We start from the raw sequence: 15,431 nt of genomic DNA on the forward strand, positions 1-15,431 counted from the left end.
AGGCACACACATAACAGGGAAGAGCTGCTCGTAGGCAATCACTGTCCAGACGCACTTTACCACAGATGAAGTTATCACATATGAATCTGTTGCTTTGCCTTGAGGCGGCTGTAGGAAAGATGGCGAGATTCAAAGACCGAGCAGGTGCCCGGGGAGGGAGAGGCTTTGGGGAGCCTCCTGGCGTGTCCGAGACGGGGATGCCCAGGGAGAGAGGGAGCGCCGAGGCAGGCTGGCCGCTCAGCAATCACCTTAATTACTATTGAATTTTGTTAGGAAATATTTGCTGTCTTACAATCTTTCCAAAGGTCTTGAGTAATGCTAACGGCAGGCAATGAATCAGCGTGTACACGCGCTTGCACAGCTCTACCGCATTTCCTGTGTGCACTGCTTTATCGTCACAAGGACCCTCTGAGGCAGGAATTCTCATTAGTCCCGTCCCGCAGATAAGGAAACTGAGGTGTGAGTGGCAGTGATGTTCCCAAGCCCACGTGTCAGGCCAGTGGGGCATTCGGGGTTTGCACCGGGCACATCGTACCAGCAGGAATTAATGCAATTACCCTCTGCAAAGCCACCCTCGTTGGCATTTGAGTCTAAAGAGACTTGGCCCCACCCGTTTGAACTCATTGGAGACATATCAGTCATTCAAAGTCACGGTCGACTGCTCCGTCCCCTAGAAATATTTGGTCCCAATGAGGCCTTTGCTGGCTCCAATGCAGGTCCATGGGTGGAGCTCTTCCCATTTGGTTCCTTTTTTCTGTGGCTACAGCTTCACACCCACATCATGCCTGACGGCCAGGTTAGAGTGGGAGCCAGGAGACAAAGTCCTGGGTGGGGTACTACTAACCTGCAGCTAGAGAAACAGCCCGGAGAACATGCCACAGGGCAGGTGGGCTGCTTCCCCTGGTGGCTTGACCCACAGAAGCAAGTGCAGGGCATGCATGTCGTGGGTTAGTGAATGAGGAGAGCCCTCACCTGCACCTGGATGTCCAGGACAGCACCACGGGGATGGCTCCTTCTCTCTTAGGTGCTTTCGTGTTTGACATGGCTAGATTTTTAACATTTTATTTTTTATTTTTTTTTAAAGATTTATTTATTTATTTATTTGACAGAGAGATATCGAGAGCAGGAACACAAGCAGGGGGAGTGGGAGAGGGAGAAGCAGGCCTCCCGCCGAGCAGGGAGCCCGATGTGGGGCTCGATCCCAGGACCCTGGGATCATGACCTGAGCCAAAGGCAGATGCTTAACGACTGAGCCACCCAGGCGCCCGATTTTTAACATTTTAAAAAGCATGGTGGAAGACCCAACAATATTCAGAATGTTTGGAAAAATGAGTGTTATAAACCGGTCAAGAACTTAAATGCCAAGTTGACCACCCAAACTGTGACCACTTGCCTCCCTCTTCTAAGGGGAGGGGTTCCGGATCCGAGGGTGTTCCCAGAAGTCTGATTTCTCCATCTCGCACATGGAGAATCTGCCCACAGTGGTGCAGGAAACCCAGGTAAGGGGTGGGTGTGCAAACCTTCGCCCCGTCACAGAGACCAGCCCTGGACCCAGTGCTAGTCAAGGAAGTTCCAGGTATGGGCGCGGTCGCCAGGGCCTCCATGCCCAAGGCCTGGCTTGGCTGCAAGATGCCCACGAGGGCAACCCGGAGGTTGGCATGCATGTGTGAGGCCCACGCCCTCCAGGCGGACAGAGGCAGATTCCCGGGGGGGGGGGGGCAGGCGCGGGGAGGCACAGAGTCTCGCCGGTGACACCAAGATGGAGTAACGACCAAGAAGAACAGACCTTCTGCTGTGTGATCTTAAATATGGGTTTCAAATCAATTACTTTAGACAAATCTACTCATTGGGCCACCTTCTCCCCACCCCCCACCCTGAATGAAAGAAAGAGGAACCCTCACTAAGCTAGAGCCCTGGCCGACTCAACTGCTCGTGAGCCACTTCCGGGAACACCTGTGTTTCCATCACTTGCCCCTTCTGGGGTGCCGACATGCTCTGAATTTTCCCCCCAATGACCCACAGAGAGGTCATTCTTCGGGTTCCCATGACGCCTGGTGTATGTGTGTGTGTGTGTTAGTTTGTGTGTGTGTGTGTGTGTGTGTGTGTGTTTGCGTGTGGTTACACAGGTACGGTGACACACGGCACGGAAATCACTTGTTTCTGAGCTTGTCTCTCTTTCTAAGCTGAGGGCTCTCCGAGGGCAGTGTCATCTGTCCCCGGTGCGTGCCCAGCGCCCCCCACCCCAGCGTCATGAGCACAGGCTGCATGAACCCAAGCACGCCGCCTGAGTGGACTTCATCAGAACCCCACCGTTCCGTAAACCAGCACTTCCCTGGCTTGGGAGGAGGTGAAACCAGCCTGAAGACGGCATTCATGCTCTAAAATGGTGATTTATTGGGCGCCTGGGTGGCTCAGTTGGTTAAGCGACCGCCTTCGGCTCAGGTCATGATCCTGGAGTCTCCAGATCGAGTCCCGCATCGGGCTCCCTGCTCGGCAGGGAGTCTGCTTCTCCCTCTGACCCTCCCCCCTCTCATATGCTCTCTCTCTCTCATTCTCTCTCTCATAAATAAATAAAATCTTTAAAAAATAAAAAAAAATAAAAAAATAAAATAAAATGGTGATTTATTTAAAAAGTCTCCATATTTCTTCCCTTAAACGTACAAACACAACTACTTGGTGTGTGAAAATTGAAACCTGCCCTATTGCGGTTTCCGTCCTGTCCTCCGCTCTACCATTGAGGGATCAGAATCCTAAAAACTATGTCTCAAAGTCTTGTTCATAGAGAAAAGGTTAAAGTGCGGTCATTAAGGGATGAGAAATTACAAAACAGAGGATTCTCGTAAAGAATGAGAAAACGATAGTGCTGGTCTTGAAATTCATCCACAAAGCACTGATGTCAGGGTTTTGGAGTTGGGGGGAGTCTGACACACTTTCTCTATAAGGGTCTTTTTGACTTTCCCCCTTCTTTCATCTTACATGCACACTGGAAGCTTCCACCCTCCCTGATTTCCCTGGTGAGGTGGGAGCAGGGAGTGGGGCTGTGGAAGAGCTGAGGTCTGAGGCACCTGCCGACCCTCCTCACTGGGCACCTGCACCTGCCGGGCTCCCTCGTCCCCCGCATGGTGCTCACGGTGGTACGCTGTAATTTGTATGATAATAATGGTCCCTAACACAGAATTTAAACTTGATGCCCACTTCCTGGAGGCGCCAGAGGGAAAAGCAAGGAAGGGGAAGGGACAGAAGCTGGGGACTGTCCCTGGGTCCAGATGGCAACTGGTTTATCACTCTCAGCCTCAGAGACCCTTCTTCTAGGGAGACCTGGAATCTTCCCAGGCCTGGTCGCCAGGTGGGGCTTGGGGAAGGCAGCCCTCCCACCCACTCCTCTCGGTCACTGGAAAATTCCAGAATCTCTTCCAGGCCCCAGGGCAGCGGCCTCCTGGCCTGACCCTGGTGACACATCTGACCTGTCTCCTGGCTTGTCAGAGGGCTGCTTGCTGCCAACCAGACCCAGAGCTGCTTCCTGCAACTGCACCTGCTGAACCCCACTGTGACTCAGGGGCCCCTGCAGGGGCGGCGCGTCCGGGCCCCCGGGCAAGATCCCAGAGCCCGAACCCCTTTCATCCCCTGCGGGAGTCAGGCCTGTGGCTGCGAAACTGTGGGAGCACTTCCACGGCCCCAGCGTTCCCCCAGGCTCAAGCAGAGCCCCTGTGTGGGCCCCCTGTCATGCCCTGGGGGGCAGGGCTGGGGACTCGGTTTATCCGTCCAGCACCCTCCCACACCCCCAGGAGAGGAGCCGGCGCCAACCCCTCAGAGGGGGCTTGAGGAAAGTAACCTTCAAAACGACTTCTTTTTGTTTGGTTTTGTTTGGTTTGCGTGGTCACAAAAACTATGATTTCAGAAACAGTCTTATTGGACGACTACTTTTTTAATTGAAGTTTTTCTTGAGATGATGATAGAGTCCTACGCAGTCACAGGAACAGTACAGAGAGGGGTCTCCCGGAAACTGCCCCGTGTTCCCTAATGAGAGCATTTTGCAAAACCACAGTCCAGCAGCACCAGCAGGGTCCGGTCAGTGATACGGTCCACCGATCTTATCCAGATTTCTTCAATCTCATGTGTACCCTGTGTGTGTGTGTCTAGATGTGTGTCTGAGTGTGCATGTGGTGTGTGTAAGTGTGTGTATGTGTGTGGTGTGTGTAAGTGTGTGTGTGTGTGGGGGGGTATGGTGCGTGTCTCTGTACGTCTCTGTGGGTGTTGTATGGTGTGTGTCTGTGTGTGTATGTGGTGTGTGATGTGTCTGTCTTACCATATGTCTGTGTGGTGTGTGTGTAACTGTGCATTTGTGTGTGTGTGTGTGTGTGTGTGTGCATCTCGCTGTGCGCACTGTGCAGAGCCTGGGGGAGCTCTGGAGCCCGCCATCGCAGGGAAGATCTGAGAGCTCTGTTGCTGCAAGGACCCCCCGTTACCCTTTTAACACCGCACCTCACTCCCTCGCCCTTGTTCTAAGTCCAGGCAAGCTCTGATCTGTTCTCCCGTCAAAGTACGGTCAGGTCACAGATCCCACGTCAGGGAACCGTACGGTCTGTGTTTCTCTCGAGTTGTTGGTTGAGACCGTCCGTGCGCGTTCCCGCCATCTCACACCCCCACCAGAAATGGGGGAGGACTCCAGTTTTCCCAACCACTGTCAGCATCTGGTGCCGCCACAGCTTCTCATTTCAGCCATTCTGATAGGCGAGTAGTGATATTTCACTGTGGTTTTAATCCGCATTTCCCTAATGGCCGATGGTGTTCACATCTTTTCCTGTGCTCATCTGCCATCTGCATACCCTTTGGAGGAATGTCTGTTCGTGCGTCTTGCCCATTTTCTAATTGGATTGTTTTACTCTGTTGAGTTTTGAGAGTTCTTTATATATTTTGGAAAGAAGCCCTCGTTGGGTATGTAGTTTGCAGATGTATTCTCCCACTGGGGCATTCACACAGCAAAAGTTAATTTTGGTGAGGTGCCGGGTTGAAGAACTCCTAGCCTAGTTCTAGGTCCCAAAGATCTTCATGTTTTTTTCCTAAAAGATTTATAGTTTTATGTTTCACATTTAATTCTAGGATGGATTTTGAGTGAATTTGTGTGTGAAGATGTGAAGTTTGGGTCTAGGTTCATTTTTTCCCCCATATGCACATCCAATTACTCCAGCACCATTTATTGAAAAGGCTGTCTTTTCTCTGTTGAATTGCTTTTACTCCTTTGCGAAAAATCAGTTGGGCATATTCACGTGGGTCTATTTCTGGGGTCTCTGTTCTGTTCTGTTGATCTCTGTTTCTATCCCTCTGACAACACCACACTGTCTTGATCACTGTAGCTGCATAGTAAGACTTATTATCAGGTAGAGTGATTTCTCTCACTTTATTGTTCTTTTTCTTTTTTTTTTTCTTTTTTTTTTTTAAGATTTTATTTATTTATTTGAGAGAGAGAGAATGAGAGACAGAGAGCGTGAGAGGGAGGAGGGTCAGAGGGAGAAGCAGACTCCCTGCCGAGCAGGGAGCCCGATGCGGGACTCGATCCCAGGACTCCAGGATCATGACCTGAGCCGAAGGCAGTTGCTTAACCAACTGAGCCACCCAGGCGCCCTCACTTTATTGTTCTTTTTCAAGATTATTTTAACTATACTAGGACTTGTACCTTTCCATACAAATTGTATTTATTTTGTTTGTCTTTGTTTTTGTTTTTTAAATTTTTATTCAAATTCTAGTTAGTTAACATATAGTGTAATATTGGTTTCAGGAGTAGAATATAGTGATTCATCACTTACATAGAGTGCCCAGTGCTCATCACAAATGCCCTCCTTAATACCCATCACCCATCTAGCCCATGCCCCCCACCGCCATCCATCAACCCTCAGTTTGTTCTCTATCATTAAGAGTCTCTTATGGTTTGTTTCTCTCTCTTCCCCCCCCCCCCATATGTTCATCTGTTTTGTTTCTTAAATTCCACATAGGAGTGAAATCCTGTGGTATTTGTCTTTCTCTAACTGACTTATTTCTCAGCATAATATACTATAGCTCCATCCATGTCATTGCAAATGGCAAGATTTCATTCTTTTTGATGGCTGAGTAATATTTCACTGTATATATACCACATCTTCTTTATCTATTCATCAGTAGATTGGCACTGGGCTCTTTCCATAGTTTGGCTATTGTTAATAATGCTGCTATAAACATTGGGGTGCATGTGCCCCTTCAAATTGTATTTTGGTATACTTTGGGTAAATACCTAGTAGTGCAATTGCTGGGTTGTAGGGTAGCTCTATTTTTAACTTTTCGAGGAACCTCCATACTGTTTTCCAGAGTGGCTGCACCAGCTTGCATTCCCACCAACAGGGAACAAGGGTTCCCCTTTATCCACATCCTTGCCAACACCTGTTGTTTCCTATGTTGTTAATTGTAGACACTCTGACAGGTGTGAGGTGGTATCTCATCGTGGTTTTGATTTGCATTTCTCTGATGATGAATGATGTTGAGCACCTTTTCATGTGTCTGTTGGCCATTTGGATGTCTTCTTTGGAAAAATGTCTATTCATTCCATACAAATTTTAAAATAAGCTTATCCATTACTACAAAAACCTTGCTGGGATTTTGATAGGGATTGCATAAACCTACAGATCATCTGGGCAGAACTGACATCCTTACTATGTTGAGTCTTCCAATCCATGAATCTAGTATGTCTATTTAGTAGATCTTGGATTTCTTCCATCCAGCACACAGATCCTCAATATGTTAAGTGTATACCTAAGTAGCCCATTTTTGAGTGATTGTACATGGTATTGTGTTTTTAGTTTCAGTTCCTGCATGTTTCCTGATAGTATATAGAAATATAATTGATTTTTGTGGCTGATCTTGTATCCCATGGCTTTGCTGAAGTCTTGTATCATTTTTAAGAGTTTAGTTTGTGTGTGCATGAGTGTGTGTAGATTCCTTGGGATTTTATACCTAGGGGATCATGCCATCTGCAAACAGATAGTTTCATTTCTTTTTTTCTCATTTGCAGGCAATTTATTTCTTTTTCTTCCCCATTTCAGTGACTAGAATGTCTAGGACTATGTTGAATAAGAGCAGTGAGAGTAGACACCTTTGCCTTGTTCCCAATCTTAGGGGGAAAAGCATTCAGTCTTTATTTTAAGTATGACATCAGCTATAGGTGTTCTGCAGATTTTTTTTTTCAAGTTGAGGTAATTCCCCATAATTACTAACTTGTGAAGAGTTTTTGTCACGAATGGCTGTTGGATTTTGTCAAATATTTTTTTTCCACATCAGTTGATACAATCCTATGATTTTTCTCCTTTAGCTTGTTGATATTATGGATTACATTGATTGTTTTCTAATGTTGAACCAGTCTCACATAGATGGAATACACCCTATTTGATCATGGTGCATAACTCTTTTTTATATATTGTTGAATTAGGTTTGCTACTATTTCACTCAAGAATTTTGCATCTAAGTTCATGAGAGACAGTGGTCTGTAGTGTGTGTGTGTGTGTGTGTGTGTGTGTGTGTGTGTGTGTGTGTTCTCTTTGGCTTTGGTATTAGGGTAATACTGGCTTCATAAAATGAGTTGAGAAATGCTTATCCCTCTTTAATTTTCTGGAAGAGATTTTGTAAATTGGCATTAATTCTTCTTTTAAAACTAGGTGGAAATTTCTTTTTCTTTTTCTTTTTGGAGATTTTAAATTATGAATTCAAGTTCTCTGATGTTTAGAGGGCTATTCCAATTGTCTGTACCAACTTAGTTGAATTTAGTAGTTTGTAGTTTTTGAGAAATTAGTCCATTCCTCTAAGTATTCACATTTATGAGCATAAAGCTTCTCATCGTGATCCCTTACTATCCTTTAGATGTTTTTAGGGTCTGTAGTTATATCTGTTTCATTTCTGAGGTTACTTGTGCCTTCCTGCTTTTAATTGTCACTTTTGCTATAAGTTTTTCAGTTTCATTGATTTTTCTCAAAGAACTAGCTTTTGGTTTCATTGATTTTTTTCTGTTTTCCTGCTTTCAATTTCATTGATTTCTGCACTTATTTCCTTCCTTCTCATTGCTTTGGATTTACCTGGCTCTTATTTTTCTAATTGTTTGAGGTAGGAAATCAAGTTTTTGATTTGAGAACTTTTCTCATTTCTAGTGTAAGTTAATGCAGCAGATCTCCCCCTAAGCACCACCTTAGCCAAGTCCCGCACGTTTTGATACGTCGTATGTTCATTTTCATTCAGTTCTATGTACTTTTAAATTTCTTTTGAAACTTCCTTGTTGACCTGTGGATTATTTAGTAATGTGTGATTTAACTTCTATGTGTTTAGAGATTTTCTTGTCTGTTGTTGACTTCTCATTTGATTCCAATATGGTCAGAGAACATACCCTCTGTGGTTTTTTTAAAAAAATTATTTTAGATTTGTTGGGATTTATTTTATGGGCCAGTATATGGTCTATCTTGGTGAACGTTCATGGACCCTTTAAAAACAGTGTGCACCCTGCTATTGTTGGGTGGCATGTCCTATAAATACCAGCTAGTCCTGTTACTGGGGTGTGGCTTCGATCCCCCCATCTCTGCTGATTCCCTGACTAGTAGTTTTATCAGTTGCTGGGAGGGGGTCTCGGGGTCCCGATGATAATCTATTTCTCCTTTCAGCTCTATCGGTTTTGGTTTCATCTATTGAGGCTCTGTTTCTTGGTAGGAACTAATACTTCTGAAATTTTAAAATGCCAAATAATGTTTTAAAGCTATATAATTGCCATAAAAATTTGGAGAATACACACACCACATTTTTTATTCTGAACCATTGTCAGCTTCCGCATCACACCATCCTCAGTGCCGACTCTGGAAGGAAAGGCCAGGTCCATGGGTTGCAGAAACCAACCTTCCTCTTTGACATGTTTTTGAAATCTATTTTTATTACGTCCTTATGTGGAAACATGAAGAAGGTGAAGGGTGGACCTGCAGGGCAACAGTCTAAACTTTCCATCGGACCTCTTAAGGACCATGACATCTCCTTTTCGAAAGCAGGGACTTAAAAACAGAACGTCACAGGCGAGTGCGTGGACATGAAACCGTCCCCTGCGTCCTGCGCCAGGGGTGAGATTCACACGAGGGACCTGGGCTGCGTGTGACCCCGAGCTTGATGATAACTCCACCACCACCTTTTTCTGCTGTTGAAGAAAGCATCCAAGAATGTGAGGAAGGGACAAAAATATGGGGAGAACCTTGAATGGCTTCCCATTTATCTTTTAAAAATGAAGGCTCTCATGTTGAGACTGCTGGTGCCACCATGGAAAGGGCTGCCGAGTGGCCCGAGCTGGCTCGCTCTTCATGTGGTTGAGTTTGGGAGTGTGATTGGCACCTGACGTCAGCGTGCTTCCGTGGGGCACCCCCGTACCCGCCACAGAGCAGCGCCCTCGAGGGGCACTCACAGTGCGTGAGGGCAGGCTCCAGCCTCCCCCACCACGGCCCAGCCAGGGGGCTTCGGTATTCTCTCCATCCCACCCCGACCCCCAGAACCTCCCTCACAACCTGCCTGGGCTAAATCTTAGGGTTGTCAGGAAGAGGAAACAGGATCCTTGCTGGGGGGATTGCTTCTGTGGTTTGGTTTTGCATAAACTTCCAGTAACAACTGTAATATGATAAAAGTGGTAAAACGTTTTTGGTTTTGTCTCCAGCAGGTGTGAGGGGCTCACAGAAGCTGGAACGCTGAAGACTAGCCCAGAGGGGTGGCCTATCCCACAAGCCCTCCGACAGGTGCCAGACTGTGGTCAAGGCCTCCGTGTCCCATGAGATCCAGCCCAGCAGGGACACGAGGACCAGGTAAGGACACAACCAATGAGCTAGGACTTGGTCCAAGAATCACAATCCTTTATGTATCATAAACCAACCGCGATCATGTGATCAGATCTGCCTGCATTATAGGGCACGGCCCTCGGTAACCATACTTAGAAGAAGCAAATAACCAAAGGAAGACATAAGTTGAAGGGGTAAGATAGAAATAAAGTTTACTGAGGATCTTCAGACCAACTCCAGGGCATTTGTCCAGTAAATAAGTCTCCTTGTCAGTCACTCGTGACTGGTCTCTGAACCACGGACATTCTGGCTTCTTCTTTGCCCTGCCTTCACCTCTGGGACTCTTGAATAGCATAGGACAGTGGCCTCAGAGCAGAGCAGGGACCAGAACCACCATCCTTGGGAAGCTCCACTGGAGTAATTCACATGTGATCCCCCTTGTTCCTTGCTCAGCAGGAGTGGGGACTGTTCACCATCAGTCCAGGCCAGATAGAAAATCCTCACGTGCGAAATAAAAAATGTACCCACACACCTCAGTCTGGGGTAGGCATGGACTGAAACTGACCAGAGGGCCGTGTCACAGGGCTCCATCGGGGGCTGGTGGGGGCATTCTGGGGGGAGCATGGTGGATTGCGGGAGTGGGAGTCTGTGTGCTGGACCAACCAGCACTCATGCTCAGAGAGGCACTGAGGCCTGAAGAGGTAGATTCCTGCCAAGCCTGCAGGAGGAAGAAAGGGGTGTGGTCAGCACCCCAGGAGGGGCTGGCCCAGTCTGCTCACCAAAGGGACTGAGCTGCAGATGAATGGGGGAATGCTCAGTGCCCACTTACCTCATGCTTCTTGGAACCTGGCAGAGGAATCAGCAGATGGATTCCAGACTCACCTGCTGGGAGGAGCAGGGCTTTGTTCAGACCTGATTGGTGCTGAGCCACATGTGGGAGGTTCATCTGCAGCTTGGCCAAGTCAGGGATCCTGGAAGTGACGGACTAGGTATCAGCTTCCCCATCTCTCACTGCTAGTTTTAAATTCCTAGGAGGCCATGGTTGGGGCTGAATATTGGAGTTTGGAGCCCTCTGAGAGCAGGATGGTGGTGACTGGGAGTGGGGCTACCTCAGGGAGTGCCAGTGGGTCAAACCAGTCACATTGCCAAACTTTGGTTTTTAATCAGAAGGTGCAAAGCTGCTGGTGGTTGGGTGAGTGGACACCTACATCCAGAGTGAGTGGAAATGGACATCACCTTTGTGGAATTCAGCGTGGTACTTTGTATCAAGAATCTCAGAAAGAGCACCCTCTCGGACCTAGTAAATCTGCTTTAGGGGATGCCCCAAAGAAACAATCCTAAGCACAGAAAAATCATTTTGCGTGAAGATATTCGTGAAAGAAATCCTAGTAATCGTGAAAAGTTGTAAACAGCCCAGATTACCCATAGCGTAAAAATCATTAACAAAGTTTGGTTATTGCTGCACGATATAACACGATGCAGCCGTCACTAGCTTGTTTTAAGGAATTTGTAATAATGCGGAGAATCTTCATGCTGTGGTGTTAAACCAAAAAGAACAAAATAAAAAGGGTTATGAGCAACTCAGCAGCAAGGAGAAGGAAAAAGGAGCAACAGCAGTGGGTATCATTGAATGATGAAAGGGTGAGTCTCATTGTTTCCTGGCATTCTGCTTTCCTAGTCATTGAAAATTTTTTTAAAGATGTATTTATTTATTTGAGAGAGAGAGAGAGAATGAGCGGGGGGCGGGGGGGTGGTGCAGAGGTTAGAGGGAAGATCTCAAGCAGACCCCAAGCTGAGCGAGGAACCCAACACAGGACTCCATCCCACGACCCCAAGATCATGACCCGAGCCAAAATCAAGAGTCATACACTTAACCCACTGAGCCACCCCGGCACACTTGAAATGTTTCTATAATGAGCATCACTGACTATAATCGAAAATACTGTATTTTTATGGGTAAACGGTAATGATTTTGCTCTCCCCAAAAAGAAAGGGGAGAGTTCCCCTGGGCCCCTCAGTCAGTGAGCCAGTCATGAGGGGTGGGGGGGATGTTTGACCTTGGAGTGTTCCCCGCGGGCCACGCCCCGACATGTTTGCCCCGAGACCTGCTTCCTCGCACCTTCCCTGAAGTCAAACACAGATCTGGGGCTGGTGTGAGGTGTCTGTTATCTTGCCAATTTCAACAGCCCCACAGAGTGAAGCCACCCATTCCTGCCCACTGAGTCCTCATCCCACCCCAAAAATCCCAGGGGCCCACGCACTGCAGGCCAGTGAGATGCAGAGTTGCCCATGAAGGGAACAGAAACGGTGAGACTGGGGAGCCTCTGCACAATGTCCTCCCGTCCAGTGGTCACCACTCTGCTCAGGGTACAGCACCCCCGTCCATGGAGCAGGGCTCCAGACGCCAGCATCCAGCCCAGCCATGGCCGCCTAGGAATTAAAATGTTACAGTCATTTTGAATTATTTCTTTGATTACTAATTATTTTTCTCCCCTTTCCTGTAACGTTCAGGCACTCACCTATTGCCTTCTAAGAATTCTGTGTTCGTGTTCTTTGCTCCTTTGTCTAGTGGAGCTCCAGAGTTTTAAAATTCAACTTGTGTGAGATGTTTCTGTCGTGACGTTCCTAAACCTTTGTTCATCCTCTACACTATAAACTTTGTATTTTTAAAATATTTTTATATCCAAAGTTTAAAATATTTTCCATAGTGAAATTTGTTCTCAACCTACATGTTTTATATACAACTTAGATGATTTGTCGTCTTGTAACAAGGCTTAGGAATACCTAAACCTTCCAGAAATTGGTTAAGTATTTACTGACATTTTCCTTAATTTACATAAGGGGCAGCTGCTCCGTAGTTGCTTTGATTGCTGGTCAAGAGGTTAAGATTGGTCGTCATAGCTTCCTTCCCACTTCCTGTTCTATTGTTACCTGCTCTCAATTCAGTTGGATGTGGTTGCTCACCGGATAAGGTGACCCAAATCTTGACATCTATAGGAAGTGAGTCTGAGTCTGGAAGTGGTCTTGCACATAGTGGGTTGCTTCCCTTTTCAAGCCCCCATGCCTCCTCCCTTGGGCTACAAGCACCGTCCTCCCAGCCCCCACTGTGTGGCAGGAGCCCCATCTCCCTTGGTGATCAGGACCAATCCCCTCTGTTGCGACTCCTCCTCTGCCTGCAGTTTTCGGGGCAGGACGAGGCCAAAGGGCAGGACCCCCCTCCCCGCCCCGCCTACCAGTCCAGTGGACCCAGGAGCATGTTTCCCAGTGGAAGCCAGCCTGTCGTGGGCAACGGCACTCCAGCCCACTAAAGCCACGGTCATGGGGATGGGAAGCAAAATTTCTTCCAGGAGTTACATCCTTTAATCATAAGAAAAGCCACTCCCGGGGCGCCTGGGTGGCTCAGTTAGTTAAATGACTGCCTTCGGCTCAGGTCATGATCCTGGAGTCCCTGGATCGAGTCCCACATCGGGCTCCCTGCTCGGCAGGGAGTCTGCTTCTCCCTCTGACCCTCCCCCCTCTCATGTGCTCTCTCTCAAATAAATAAAAATCTTAAAAAAAAAAAAAAGAAAAGAAAAGCCACTCCCACTTCTATTGCTTGGTGTCTGGACGTGGGCACTTTGGTTGAGAAGAAACCATTACTGCTCTGGTTTAAGGCGCTCGCCCAAGTGCAGGCCCCCCGCGGGCGGCTAAGCACGGGATTCCACAGTCTGCCGAACCACCTGCTCCTGGGCACGTGGCAAGACCAGTGAGTTCCCTGCACATCGTTACATGTCCTTGCCCTAAAATGCACTGTGATGTATCCTGTGCACTGGATTATGCATTCTGTAAATTCACAAGCTGGCGCTGCCAGAAGCTGCAGGCTCGGAGGGAAGGCACGTCCAGCCCCAGATCGTGTGACTCTGTCCTTTTGTGACAGAAGGAATCCCGGGGCATCAGCGTGTCTCCAGGCTGCAGGATGGGGTCTCAGAAGTGGTGTCAGCCACAGCCATTGAGGTCTGGATCCCACGCTACCCGCAGTTCTCTTCACATGGTCTGGTTATCTGTGCGCAGGGAAAGACAAGCGAGGTGCTCACATTCGTGAGATTTTGATTCCTTCATGGCTGACACCCAGAGCGCAGCCTGTGGGGACCCTGAGCCAGAGGGCTCGGCTAAGCCGTGCCCAAATATCTGATCCACAGACACCGAGAGAGTAAGTGTTTGTTGTTTTCAACCACTGGGTTTTGGGGTCATCTGTCACATGGCAAGGGAGAACTAACACCGATCTGTGCTGTTTCTCTTATTAGGACTTCCAAAGACCCCACACAGGATCCACATCCGCCACACATCCTTCTCTAGCCTTCTGGACGTGCGAGTCAGGGCGTCCTGCCTCATAGCCCCGGCCCACTCCTGCGAGGCATTTGCTGTCCTGAATGCCTCTTGAAACTGCAAGCTGTAGCCTGGCTAATGGGCCAGGACAGTGTGATCAAATCTAGTATATATTACTAACGGCCCATGAGTATTTATTGGGGTGAGCGGTACAAGGCGCAGAAACTTCTCTCCCCACTTCAGAGAGAATATTTCCCAGCCCTGCACCTCCTAAGCACCTCACCAGCAGGCCGGGGCCCTGAACTCGCAGACGCACGTGTGCTTTCCTAAGGCATCTTGCAGCCTGTTTTCCAAATCCAATTAGCATAGCCTCATGTCATGGATGATACGCGCCAGCAGGATGTTGAGCACTGTCCAAGGTCTCTCCAGAGTGGTGTGGTAGGGCAGGAGACCTGGCAGGACCCTAAACCCTCCACACCACCGCATGGCAAAATCCCGCTGATGGTCTTTTCTGAAGGGAATGGGGGAAGAGCAGAGACTTTCCAGGCCAAGAGCTGCAAGTCTTGATCAGGGGTCCATGATCCAGGCGCCGGGTCATGAGCTCCAGGAACCACATTCCATCTAGAACCTCCACTGCATTTACATGTATGACGCTGCCGACACGGGGCTTAACAGATGACGGTCTGTGGGCCAAATCGTGCCTGTATCTGCTAAGGATGGACTCTGTACTTTTTTTTTTTTTAAAGATTTTATTTATTTATTTGAGAGAGACAATGAGATAGAGAGAGCATGAGAGGGGGGAGGGTCAGAGGGAGAAGCAGACTCCCTGCTGAGCAGGGAGCCCGATGCGGGAATCGATCCCGGGACTCCAGGATCATGACCTGAGCCGAAGGCAGTCGCTTAACCAACTGAGCCACCCAGGCACCCCGGACTCTGTACTTTTTAAGGGTTGCAAAAATAAAACAAAGATCCATGTGGCAGAGACCAAAGGTGGCCCACAAGGCCTGATGTCTTGACTGTCTGGCCGTTTACAAAGAAAGCCTCTGGCCTTGCTGTGGTCATTGTCCACGGCTTTAGCCCTGGCCGGGGAGGCAGAGTCAACAGGCATCTGCCACCGCCATCCCCCGGGTCTTCCAAGTCCTTGAGGGTGGCGCTGATTTTCGGCAGTTCCCTCATGGACTGTGATGCTGGTTTTGGTTCGGTCTTGGTGAGGGACTTCTGCCATATTATCCCTCACCCCAAGGACAGAGGCCATGTAGCTACGAAGTGTATCTACTCCTGCTTCACGGGCTGGGCCGGGGGACGCCCCCCCAG

The sequence above is a fragment of the Halichoerus grypus genome, chromosome 1, assembly GCF_964656455.1.
Source record: "Halichoerus grypus chromosome 1, mHalGry1.hap1.1, whole genome shotgun sequence".
NCBI classification, from domain to species: Eukaryota; Metazoa; Chordata; class Mammalia; order Carnivora; family Phocidae; genus Halichoerus; species Halichoerus grypus.